Raw genomic sequence first — 13,452 nt, forward strand, 5'->3', positions numbered from 1 at the left:
AGTCTTTGAAGTTTTGTCATAAAAGTGTTAAATAGTACTCTATACTGTATCTGTCTTTTGAACTGTATGCAAAAGAAGTTACATTAAATATATTTTATAGAAATATGTGCACTTTTTATCTGACACTTGATTGCTCACCCCTAAGGACATCATTCCTGTTGACCTAAACTAGTACATCTATTTGCAGTAGGAGAAGTGGTTTTGGAGAAAATCACCCGTCTCCTCAGAACTGGTCTTACAAGTCTATGAAGTAACACTATGTGCCATAGCCTAATCACTCATATATGACAAAGAGAACACCAAATAAGCATATTTCCAGCAGATAAAATGCCTGGCATTGCATTGTATTAGGTATTCTCTCCTCTGTCTACTATTATACCATGCACCTTCCTCCATTTTCCTGGTATGGAAATCTCCTGCAATAATCCATTTGCCTCATTTCCCTAGGAACGTTTGTTCCGTTATTTGATGTTGTGTCTGTGTTAGAATGGTCCTGTCACATGACCAGAAGCTGGGCGATGTCTGCGTGAACATACCATGATATGGTAAACAGATAAAACATATGACAGCCAATTTTGCATATATTTGAAATGATAGACACGTATAAAGTTATTATTTCACTTCTTAATAATTAGATAATTTATGCAGATTGGAATAATTTGCATTTGTTTTATAGTTCTAAAACCTGATAATTCGGAGTCATCTGGAATAAAGTAAGAATTCGGAAAATTGGAGGTTGCTCTGGGTTTCTTCAAAAAGCCCCCACACAATCCAGACAACTAAGCTTCTCTATTTCAGAAATGGGCACTCAAGGTCTCGATACTCTTCTCCATCTCTGTCCCCAGGGCACACACACAAAGGAGAAACCAGGACAGACACACTGGCTCTAGGTCATTCTTGGCATAGACAGAACAACCCACGCAGCAGTAGTTTTCTGTGTTTGTAAAGGAGTAAAGATTGGATAAAACTGCTCAACCCTTGGGCTCCTTGCAGGAAACTAGTGGAGACCAACAAATTATTTTTTTTCTCTCCTCACCTAAAGTATAGTTTATGTAAAAGAAAAAAATCTACAGAGTACATTTAAAGGAAGGGAAGGCCCCTGGCTTCACTAGATTAAATTTGGAATGTTAGAAATGCATTGGGATTATAAACAAACACCTTAAAGTGCAGGAGAAAATGTAGAGAGAAATTTGGAATCCTTTATTCATCTGTATCTGGTAGTTTTGGAACTGAGTTGGATCACCTACTGAGATTCAGACATATATAGCATATCTGATACAATGTTGGGGTATGTAACTACATACACAGGTTTCAAGAATTGATAGCAAAACTGGATTGGAAAAGACAGACTGGGTTAATGTTACATACCCTACCCATTCACCCACGCCCACCTCCCCAGCACTATGGATTCAAGCACCAGAAAAGAAGAACTACAGGAAGGCACTGATGGAGATATTTTCATACATTATTCTGTGCAATATCAAAGCATCAGCAGCCATTGGCTTGCAAGGTGAGAAAATATGATGCAGGGTCAGGGAGCATCTCATCCTCTCCATCACCTCTCAGGTATTGCAACTTCTGGAGCACGGGTGGGTAGCTCCCATGGTGTGTAATTCATGGTTACCATAGAAAGCAGCAACAGCAGCAGGTGCAGCAGTAAGTTACCCATAAGTAGCTGCACAGACAGAAGACATCCATGAGAGAGGCTTGTGTGTGGTAACCAGAACTGCCTGGGTTATAAGCATATGAACTACAAGACTAAGCATCCCTAAGACACAATAAGTGCTTTTTGGAGAGGTGCTGAAGTTCTTGTTCTACGAAGCAGAGGGTAAAAGTCAGTGCAGTTCAAGTCACTCCTGCCAAAGAATGCTTGGTATCAATGGGCTAGTGAGACTTGGAGAAATGTACGTTGTACAACAGTTTAAAATGTATTGAAGACCTACTCAATGCTTGTCACTAAAGTTGGATTCTGTGGGGAGTATGCAATGTGTAAGGCACTGCCTGGACATTAACTGAATGAACAAATGCATGAATGAATGAACATACTAAGATGGTAAAACACATCCCAAGGCCAGTGGTTCTCAAAGTGTGGTCCTGGACCAGCAGCATCAGCTTCACCTAGAAATTTGTTAGAAATGAAAATCCTCAAAACCCACCTGAGACTTATGGAATCGGAAACTGGAGGACAGTCTTGTTTCAATATAGATATTGAAACAAGCCCTCCAGGTGACTGCCCCAGTGAGAAGCCCCAAAAAGAATGGGGCAGGCCAGGAGGAAGACAGAAAGATGACAAAAGAAGAAGGACAGAAAAGCAAAAAGTTGGGAGGTGATTCAAAACAATATCTGCAGTTTATCTAAGGTCGTTCTATTCCTTTTCCCCTCTTTATGAGAGTTCCATTTCCTTCCTGATATTTTATCCTTTGGATCAAAAACACAGAATGTGTTAACATCACATACCCTGCCCAGCCACCCACTCTCACCTACTCAGCTCTATAGATTCAAGCCCCTTCTCAAAGCAAGTTCACAGCATGTAGAAACCAGAAAAGGAAGGAATTTGAGAGAGACTACAGCTCACAGCCCATGGAATGAAAACCAGGAGCACTCATGGCTGGGTGTGGAGGGACTGCCTAAGGAAAAATGCCAGAGAAAAATCAATCCTCAACAGCCCATCACCAGTTATGAATCCATAAAGACTCCTTTTATAGTAAAATCACACTGTTTTCCAAAAGGCAGTCATCGGGTTCCCATGGTCATGTAACATGTAGCATAGCCAAAAATTATAAGCCTAAAAGCTTTTGGTTAGAAGCTTGGAATGAGTTCCGAAATAAAAAGATGAAAAGATACCAAGGAGTATAACACAGAGAAAAAATTAAATATTTTTATAAGAATGAACATGTCGTTCTCTAAATATAACACACTCCAATTATTTTTCCACAGGAAATGACCAGTGCTTTGGTTAAGAATGCACATTATACTGCAGTTCTTTAGGGAATTAAGCCACCCTTGACTGAGGTAATCATCAGTTCAGAGGCAACTCCTTGTTTTATCTTTGCACTAGTTGCTTAGAGAAATAGCCAGACAATATAATTTATGACAATAAATCTGCATTCAACTGAGTTAACGAATTTGTAAACAAAAAGATTCCTATCTCAGGTAGGTGCTTTTGGCAAGATATTTAATTTTGCCCAGTTTCCTCATCTGAAAAGCTAAGAGCATTATATCTAGTACACAGAACGGTTCTAATAATTAAATTGCATGCTATATGTAAAGCACTTAGCACAGTGCTCAATATACTGTAAGATGTAATTGCTCATTCATTATTTTCTCTTTTCTTGCAAGGATGATACTAACGGCTAGGCACTCTCTAAAGAGATGTAAGACACTGTTGGTAAGACTCCTTGACCAACACACGATTTCAGGTTCAAGAAACAGTTGTATTATTAAGTTACTAATGCAGCAAATTATCCAGAATTTGCTTCACTATCTTCTTTTATACTTAACAAAAGACTTAAAATATAATCAGGAATGTAGTCTGCACGCTACTTTGGATTCAAATCTTTGGCCATTTTGCCTTTGAAATTTAGAACTAGTCTATGGTAACCTATATGAGGCTATAATGAGGTAAGTCATGGCAATGTAATTGAAATAGGGGGGTATCATAATTGAATACTTGTTTTACCTTTCTTAATAATGGCATCAATCTCATAGAGCTGGTGTGAGGATTAGATGAATACATGCAAGCCCTTACCATGCCAAAAAAAAAATCAGCTTTGTCATTATCAGGTGGGGAAAGACAGGCCTTAGAAATATTCATTTATCATGGTCAAAAGGAGATTCAGAGGTGGTCATGCCCATTTAGACTTTGATCAAGGGAGAGGTCACCCAATTATTGAATGGATTTAGTCATTTCTCCTGGCAGGTATCTCCCTATTATGGAGAAACCTGTAATCGCTTATTAGAGACTGAAGTATTTGTTGTCATATCTTTAGACTCCTCTATTATTCTATTTTTTTCATTTAAAATATTTTTGGAGCAACTATCATGTGAGAGACATTGTGAAATCACTTTGGAAGTAGCAGTTAAAATGATATACAATGGCCTAGCAGTCAAGGGACTTATAGGATCCTACCTTCTAGGCTGGACTCCCTTCTCAAAATTTCATTTCTATCCTGTTATCCACCTTCTTCCTCATCTGCCACCCTGAGAATCTGCCCAAACCAAACAGAAATGTCTAGTTTCAGGTCTCAATTCTTCCCGTTCTATCTGTCTCAGTATAATTAAGTAGACCATGCCTACTTACCTCAAATATGTCAATTCTAACCATGCTAAATTTGTCTACCAAGTGACAGTATTGGACTGCTTTGGGTAGTTTTATAGATAATTCATTTTCATTGATAAATAATTCACCTACCAATCTGTCATAAGTTTCAAACTGAACCAAAGCTTATTTTCACTTATTCAATTATTGAATCATGGAAAAAAAGACATTCTTCTTTTCATTAAATAAGAAAAAAATGCTTTACAATTAATTGAATTTCAGCTAACAGGTGGATAGATTTCTTTCTAAAATATATAGCTTTATAAAATAAAAAAGTTTAATAAGTTGAGTTTGGAATTTCTGCAGCCAAAGCATTTAAGTGTCTGAGAGGCTTGGTGAACATAAGTTCATCACGAAACATTTTTATTTCTTTTCAAGTTTTCCACAGAGAGCACAATTCAAAATTAAAATGTATAACTTTCTGTTTCAAGCAGTATATATTGTCAGGCTGGAAACTCTCAAAGGCCCTCTTACCTAAAACCTAGACCCAGAATAAATAAGGAAAAAATGCATAAAATCCATTGTTTACAAATTTCCTAAAAATGAAAGATTCTGAAATTTAAAACTTCCATAAATGACATCAAGGTATCTGCGGTTAATATTAGAAATCACAAGCATACAAAGAAAAAAAAAACACAGAGAGAGAGAGAGAATTTTTGGAATTATTTGAATCCAAACATAAGTATAGATAGATAAATATAAACTGTTTAAAGGAAGACAAAGGGAACGTGCAACAAAAGGTTTTAAAAATGATTGGGTACACATTAAAAAGAAATCTTAAAATAACATTTAGAAATGATAAAACTGTTCAAATTAAAATTCACTGGATAAAATGTTGGGCCCTGGAATCAACAGTGTAGCTTACATTTAACTAAACCTCCTACCAAAAATAAGTTTAAAAATTGGAAAAAATATATATATAAACAATCCTCTAAAGGCATTGGAGAGCCAGTGCAAGTAATATTGAGCAGCTAGAATCCTTGAGAAAGGGAAGCACACAAGATGTATTCAACATTCACCTCGGAATTTTCCTGGGGGCATTTTCCAAGTTGTGGTGAAGGCGAAAAGAGCCCAAGAAGAAAGCAGGAGTCTCGCACGTCAGAGGAGACAAAGTCTGGCGTTTCAGGACGCCAAAGGAGCTGTGATTTGAGGAGCAAACTGTTGAAAAAGACAGGAAGCTAAGAGAGTGTCCCCAAATCTGCATCCTAATTTCCCTCAAATTGTGGGTAAATTTTTGACTTGTGCATGTACAAGGCAAGCCTTCAAGATATGTAGTGGGAAACAGCAAACAGAAAGCTTGAATGCTGAGCAGAGATTTCAGCAGCTGAACGGCACTGAGGAGTCAGAGATTAGAATTAAATCCAGAGGGAGCGTGCTAAACCTAGGTCCAGGACTTGGGCAAAGCTACTTTCTAAGATTAATGGTCACATCCTGTAAGTAGCAAATTAAAAAGGTCAAGTATAACAAAGCTTAAAACTAAGTCTCAACTGGATCAAAGTCATTCACTGAAGTGCTGAGAGGTGACAGCCTGTGGGCAGTCCTCACAGCCCTCGCTCACTCTTGGCGCCTCCTCTGCCTGGGCTCCCACTTTGGCGGCACTTGAGGAGCCCTTCAACCCACCGCTGCACTGTGGGAGCCCCTTTCTGGGCTAGCCAAGGCCAGAGCCGGCTCCCTCAGCTTGCAGGGAGGTGTGGAGGGAGAGGTGCGAGTGGGAACCAGGGCTGCGCGCGGCGCTTGCGGGCCAGCTGGAGTTCCGGGTGGGCGTGGGCTTGGTGGGCCCCGCACTCGGAGCAGCAGGGCAATGAGAGGCTTAGTACCCGGGCCAGCGGCTGCGGAGGGTGTACTGGGTCCCCCAGCAGTGCCAGCCCACCGGCGCTGCGCTCGATTTCTCACCAGGCCTTAGCTGCCTTCCCGCGGGGCAGGGCTTGGGACCTGCAGCCCGCCATGCCTGAGCCTCCCATCCCCTCCGTGGGCTCCTGTGAGGCGGGAGCCTCCCTGATGAGCGCCGCCCCCTGCTCCATGGCGCCCAGTCCCATCGACCACCCAAGGGCTGAGGAGTGCGGGCGCAGGGCGCGGGACTGGCAGGCAGCTCCACCTGCAGCCCCAGTGCGGGATCCACTGGGTGAAGCCAGCTGGGTTCCTTAGTCTGGTGGGGACGTGGAGAACCTTTATGTCTAGCCCAGGGATTGTAAATACACCAATCCACACTCTGTATCTAGCTACTCTGGTGGGGCCTTGGAGAACCTTTATGTCTAGCTCAAGGATTGTAAATACACCAATCAGCACTCTGTATCTAGCTCAAGGTTTGTAAACACACCAATCAGCACCCTGTGTCTAGCTCAGGGTTTGTGAATGCACCAATCGACCCTCTGTATCTAGCTACTCTGGTGGGGAAGTGGAGAACCTTTGTGTCTAGCTCAGGAATTGTAAACGCACCAATCAGCACCCTGTCAAAACAGACCAGTGGGCTCTACCAATCAGCAGGATGTCGGTGGCGCCAGGTAAGAGAATAAAAGCAGGCTGCCCCAGCCAGCAGTGGCAACCCGCTGGGGTCCTCTTCCACACTGTGGAAGGTTTGTTCTTTAGCTCTTTGTGGTAAATCTTGCTGAGCGTGGAAGGTTTGTTCTTTAGCTCTTTGTAGTAAATCTTGCTGCTGCTCACTTTTTGGGTCCACGCTGCCTTTATGAGCTGTAACACTCACCATGAAGGTCTGCAGCTTCACTCCTGAAGCCAGCGAGACCATGAGCTCACCCGGAGGAACAAACAACTCCAGACTCGCCGCCTTAAGAGCTGTAACAGTCACTGCGAAGGTCTGCAGGTTCACTCCTGAGCCAGCGAGACCATGAACCCACCAGAAGGAAGAAACTCCGAACACATCTGAATATCAGAAGGAACAAACTCCGGACATGCTGCCTTTAAGAACTGTAACACTCACCGCGAGGGTCCGCGGCTTCATTCTTGAAGTCAGTGAGACCAAGAATCCACCAATTCCGGACACAGTGCTTTATAACTAAAAAACAAAAACAGCACTTTTGTGGGAACATCATATAGAGAATGTACAGTATGCTATCTATATTCTGAAAAGCAACTGAAAATTATAAAACATGCCAAAAATAACAACGGCAAATGACCAACACAGAGGGAAAAGGGGGGAAATTTAGAAATAAATTAAAAAAAAAAAAAACCCAGGCTCCATCCTTCAGGAACTCCAGGAGACCGGCACGCAGCTGCTGTCACTACAGCCTGAGCCTAAGCCTGACCCATCACCTCTGCGTCACTTCCTGTGCCTGCACGCACGCTCCGTCTGCGTGCCCGATTTCCGGGCTCTGTGCTACTGGAGCCCCTGGCTCTTGCAGCTCACAAACCTGGGAAGCCGCCTCTATCCGAAGGCCTTTTTCCTGTGCTGTCTGCGCAAGCTGCCTTCTGCCTGCCTGCCCACCAGAGCATGACCAACGTGGTAGGCTGCCAGTGGCCATCTCCATAAAGGCAACTAACTGAAAGTTTCATACTGGAAGCTCTTTGGCTGGCACTCCCACAGTTCTATGAAATAAACTTACTTAAAGCTCTATGAAGTATGAAAACTTTGCCCTGCTCTTTTACTTGCACAAATTTTGTTTGGCACATTAGAAGAGAGAAAAGGACGGCTTGTGATGGCATTATTAACTAATGGGGCACTGCAATTTTTACCAGGAGATGAGCCATGCTTAGAAGACTCAGACTTTTTAGAAAATCATTTCTCCACTTAAAAAAAAAAAAATTGAAGGAAGGCAAGAAATTTCACAACATAGTGATAACAGTCACCATCTTTATAGTATCCATATAACTATTCAAAAATAAAACATTTTTCCTAAGACCTATATGGTAAGTCAGTAGATAGGAGGCTTTTGTAAAGTGCTACTTACTGGTAAGCTGACTTATATGAAGTAGTCCTAATGAGTAATGAGGGTTGACTAGTCTTGTTTGAAACTGTGCCTGTGAAAGTTACAGCAGTCTTATTTAAAGTGTATTATGGTGCTCTCTTGCTTAATTGAATCTTTAACATTGTAGTATGCCACAACTATAAAGTATTAATAATATTGTTACCAAAACAAGAAAAAATTATTTTATTATGTCAAAAGTTTAAATAAGATGTTCTACTGCCATTTTTCTAACTGTCCAGTGTATTAGCACTCCTTGATGTGCTTAGAAGGTGGATCCATGAATTCCTTAGACTTTCTGCCAGAATTTAAAAGTGTCTGATTAAATGGTGAACAGTAAGTAGACTGAGGCAAATTTCCAGTGATGTTGTCTTTTTTTTTTTTTTTTTTTTTTTTTTGCTATGCCTTTAGCTTGAGGATTACAGCACAATTCTGTTTAAAACCAAATGGCATTAGTTCTTATCTATTCCTCAGATTGGAAATCTATTTTAAGTCAGTATTTTAAAGAAATATGAAGCCATAACAAAAGCTACCATTATTTTTGCTCTGAAGTGCTAGTTAATGAATTCAAAAAAGATAGAGAGATTTAGAACTATTCATCATTTAATGTTTAATGAAATTTATTTTCAGTATATTTTATATGGGTAATTTTTTTACCGCCTCTAAAGAGGAATAATATTTATTGATTAAAAGTGAAAAATAATGATTTAGACACCAATTCTTTTTCAGCATCTTTGACTATATTATGCATTGTACAGTGGATTTTATTCTTCATGAAATTTTTTAGTTTCCTTACCGGTAAGATAGAGATAATGACTTAGAGTTCTACAGGAGACTCAGACTTTAAAATACTTAGATTGATCGATAAAAGAAAGTAAAGCAAAAGATAAGGAGTGGGAGAATTTCAACAGAAAATTAGAAGCTATAAAAAATCAGTGGGACCAGGCGCAGTGGCTCATGCCTGTAATCTCAGCACTTTGGGAGGCCGAAGCGAGTGGATCACAAGGTCAGGAGTTTGAGATCAGCCTGACCAACGTGGTGAAACCCCATTTCTACTAAAAATACAAAAATTAGCCAGACGTGGTGGTGTGCTCCTGTAATCCAAGCTACTCAGGAGGCTGAGGCAGGAGAATCGCTTGAACCCAGGAGGTGGAGGTTGCAGTGAGCCAAGATTATGCCACTGCACTCCAGCCTGGGTGAGAGAGTGAGACTCTGTCTCAAAAAAAAAAAAAAAAAAATTAAGTGGACATTCTTAGTCTGAAATTTTTTAGAAATCTGAAATTTAAAAAAATTTATTTGGTTTTAAAGGCAGATAGAACAAAGCAGAACACGAGGTTTATGAAATTAAAAACAGGTCCCTAGAAAATATTAAATATAAAAGCAAAGTATTAGAAAAATAAATAGAAAAAAATTAAAACCAGGTGTTTAAGATATGTATTGGACACAGTTAAAAAATCAAACATAAGTGTAACTGGATGACCCAAAGAAAAGAGAAAGACATGGTGGCAGAACAATATTTTAAAAGATGATGATAGAATTTTCAAACTCAAAAAACTCATCAACCCAAAGATTAAGTACAATCATTGAATTCAATACAAGATATGTACAAGGAAATTATCAATAAACACCTCATAGTTCACTTATTAAAAAAACAAAATATATACAATTGATAAGAGAATTTATAAACTAAAAGGTAGGTCAGAAGAAAATACCCAAACAGACACATGGACAGTTAAGAGGATGGAGAATCCAGAAAGGGCATGAGAAACTTATCAGATACAATTAAAAGATTTACTCAAGGTACAGAAAGAAAGGAGAAGAAAATGGGACTAAAACAATATTTGAAAAGAAAGTAGCCAAGAATTTTTCAGATTTAAGAAATGCTACAAACCTCCAGAAGGATAAACACATTTCCATTTTATAAGAAGCAAGCAATATAAAGTTTGGATAATTAAGGTTTCATTGTATTTTTATGGAATATTAGAACTGGAAGAGGCCTAAGAAATAAACTAAATATAACCCACTGATTTTATAGAAGCAGCAGCTTGAGGGGCCTATCAGTAAATAACTTGAGAGTCAGACAGAATCAGAACTCTTAAATTCAAATTAAGTGATATTTTCACTATACAAGACTTTCTCTCCTATTTAATTTTCTTAAATCAACAGCTTTATCAGAAGATATAGAGCATTCTATCATTTTAAATATAGATTTTCCTAAACTACTTTTTAAATCTTTCTTGTTGACTTTCATAATGTCAGGTATATTGATAGTGAGAAAGAGTAATGTTAGTCACTTGTTCAAGATCACATGTTAGAGGCAGATCAGGGACTGAAATTCAGGTCTCTGAACTTTCAAGCACAGAGTGTTTTTCACATGTATTTTGTTTTTTTAGATGGCATTTGAGCGCTGCAACTGAAACCAAAAACTACTGTTCACCTTCATTTTTAGCTTTAGCTATTATTTGTTGTGTGATCCATACAATTTTTTTGCTTGTTTTGTTTTGTTTTGAGACAGAGTTTTGCTCTTGTCATCCAGGCTGGAGTACAGTGGCATGATCTCGGCTCACCACAACCTCTGCCTCCTGGGTTCAACCAATTCTCCTGCCTCAGCTTCCCAAGTAGCTGGGATTACAGGTGCCCGCCACCTCACCCTGCTAATTTTTTGTAATTTTTAGTAGAGATAGAGTTTCATCATGTTGAGCAGGCTGGTCTGGAACTCCTGACCTCAGGTGATCTGCCCACCTCGGCCTCCCAAAGTGCTGGCATTACAGACGTGAGCCACCGCACCCGACCGATCCATACAATTTCTAATCCAATTCTCTGTATTATGTGAAAGGCAGGTGGAGGAGTACAGGAGAGAATGGAGAAAGGAACTATGATTTATTGATAGTAGACATCTGCCTTTTGTCTACCTAAGATTTTTTCCTCATTTTTTCTAGTAATAGACCCCATCACTGTCCGGGATGTAAGAATGAATACATACATGGCTAAGCTATGGCAAAAACAGTATATCTCCCTGTTAGGACAGCAATTGGCCCATGGTTGAGAACTTTCCTCAAGCTTGGAATATTAGCCTTCTTCCAGGACTTTTACATTGAGAACATTTACTCTCTAGTCATGAAACGATGAGTTTATGATCCCAGGAAGAGGGATAGTGCACATCATTTCAGCCAGCTTGAGAAAATGAAGTCACTGTTTAGAAAGAAGCACAGGAAGAGAAGGAAGAGAATAATACAGATTAGAGCCTCTAGCTCGATGTTCCATCTTCCCTGTCCTTACCATAATTACTGTGCCAATAAATTTACCCTTTTGCCTAACAAGCTCAAATTGAGTTTCAATCACTTTCATTTCAAAGATTTTTTATTGATGCAGAGATTTGTACAGATGGTCCCCAAGTTATGGCTCAACTTACAATTTTTCAACTTTACAATGATGCAAAAGCTACATGCATTCAATAGAAACCACACTTTGATCTTTTCCGAGGCTATAGATATGAGATGATAATCTCCCGTGATGCTGGGCGGCAGTAATGAGCCACAGCTCCAAGTCATGTGACCATGAGGACTGAAAAATGATACTGTAGTCTATCATGTACTATATTCAATAAATTACATGATATATTCAACACTTTATTATACAGTAATCTTAGGGTTAGATGATTTTGCCTGACCATAGGCTAATGTAAGTTTTCTGAGCATATTTAAAGTAGGGTAGGCTAAGCTATGATATTTGGTGGCTAGGTGTATTAAATGCATTTTCGATTTAGAATATTATGAATATATAATGGTTTATCAAAGAGGTAGGTCTAGGAGTATTTATACTTAGAACTGAAATCTTGTCAATTACAGACTTTAAAATGTGGAACTTGCTGAAATAAGATGGCATGGGAACAATGCAAATCACTCCATCCCCATCTGGGGGTACAATGTGCCTGTTATGTAATGGAGTAGTTTGAATAGTGCCTTCCAAAAATTCATATCCACCTGGAACCTCAAAATATAACCTTAATTGGAAATGGGGCCTTTGCAAATGTAATTAAGTTGAGGTCATACCAAATTACAGTGGGTCCTAAATCAAATGACTGGTGTCCCTATAAGAAGAGGAGGGGGCACACAGAGACACAAAGAAGAAGTCCATGTGAAGATGGAGGCAGAGACTGGAGTGATGCAGCTACAAACCAAGGAAGCCAAGGATTGTGAGAACTGCCAGAAGCTAGGGAAAGGCAAGGAAGTATTCTTCCCTGGAGTCTTCACCAGGAGCATTCCCCGCTGATACCTTGATTTCAGACTTTTAACCTCTAGAACTGTGACAGAATAAATTTCTGTTGTTTTTAACCACCCATTTTGTGGTAGTTCCAGGAAACTGGTACATGTAATAACAAAACAGTTGGTTAAATCATTGCCTATTGCATTTAGGATTCAGACAACATGCCTGCTATGTCTGAAATTTTAGAAAATAGAGAAATAAGCAGATACTTCACCATGTTCATACTTCTTATAGATTGCAGGAAGATGCCGGAGAGAAATAAGCTTTAGTTAAAACCGACTCATCTGAAGAAGACTCAGAATATTCGACTCATAAAACAGGTGACAGATGTAGGTTTTGTGGGTCTGACAATCATACAGTTTGGAGGACCCTTTTTAACTAAAAGAATACAAATTTAGGTACTAAAGAGAATATTTACTTAGAAAATACATAAAAACAAGTTACAACATTTTAAAAGTTGATGAATACCATAAACATCACAATTTTAAAAATTTAACAAATTACTATTGTTAGTATCATCATTAACTGCCTGATACAGTTTTATAATATTTATTCTACATTTTTTGGCTTGATATTCTTTGAGAAGTTCTTTATGTAGCAATGATTTTTTTAATACTTTCTCTAGGGAGGATAGAAAAGTAACCTAGTCTTTAATATTATTTATTGCAATTTATTTTTTATTATTTAAATTTAGAAAATGTTTTTCTTTTTCATATCTAGTTATTGAATTTTGCTGCTTCTAAATATCTCCAGTTTCTTGCTCACATGGTTTTTTGTCTGGGAACAAGCCCTCAGAGAATCCCAACACTTTGATATAGCCGAGTATGCCTGCCCCCAACATAACACACACATACACACACACACACACAACTTCTGCAGCACCTGGTCTAACCTGTCCAGATTTCACTTATTTTCTTCACTCCTTCAAGTTTGGGATTTGTGATGTTAAAT

At 39.1% G+C, this 13,452-nt stretch overlaps 1 protein-coding gene across 1 annotated transcript in view; it reads right to left on the reverse strand.

The window, feature by feature from the left end:
• GASK1B (golgi associated kinase 1B) overlaps positions 1–7,591 on the reverse strand; it is a 59,874-nt gene extending 52,283 nt beyond the window's left edge. Inside the window, exon 1 of the mRNA XM_054485808.2 lies at positions 7,254–7,591. The gene's annotated coding sequence lies outside the window, so the exon portion shown is untranslated. The remainder of the gene's footprint in view (positions 1–7,253) is intronic.
• Between the last annotated feature and the right edge of the window lie 5,861 nt (positions 7,592–13,452).

This window comes from Pongo pygmaeus, chromosome 3, assembly GCF_028885625.2.
Source record: "Pongo pygmaeus isolate AG05252 chromosome 3, NHGRI_mPonPyg2-v2.0_pri, whole genome shotgun sequence".
Classification (NCBI taxonomy): domain Eukaryota; kingdom Metazoa; phylum Chordata; class Mammalia; order Primates; family Hominidae; genus Pongo; species Pongo pygmaeus.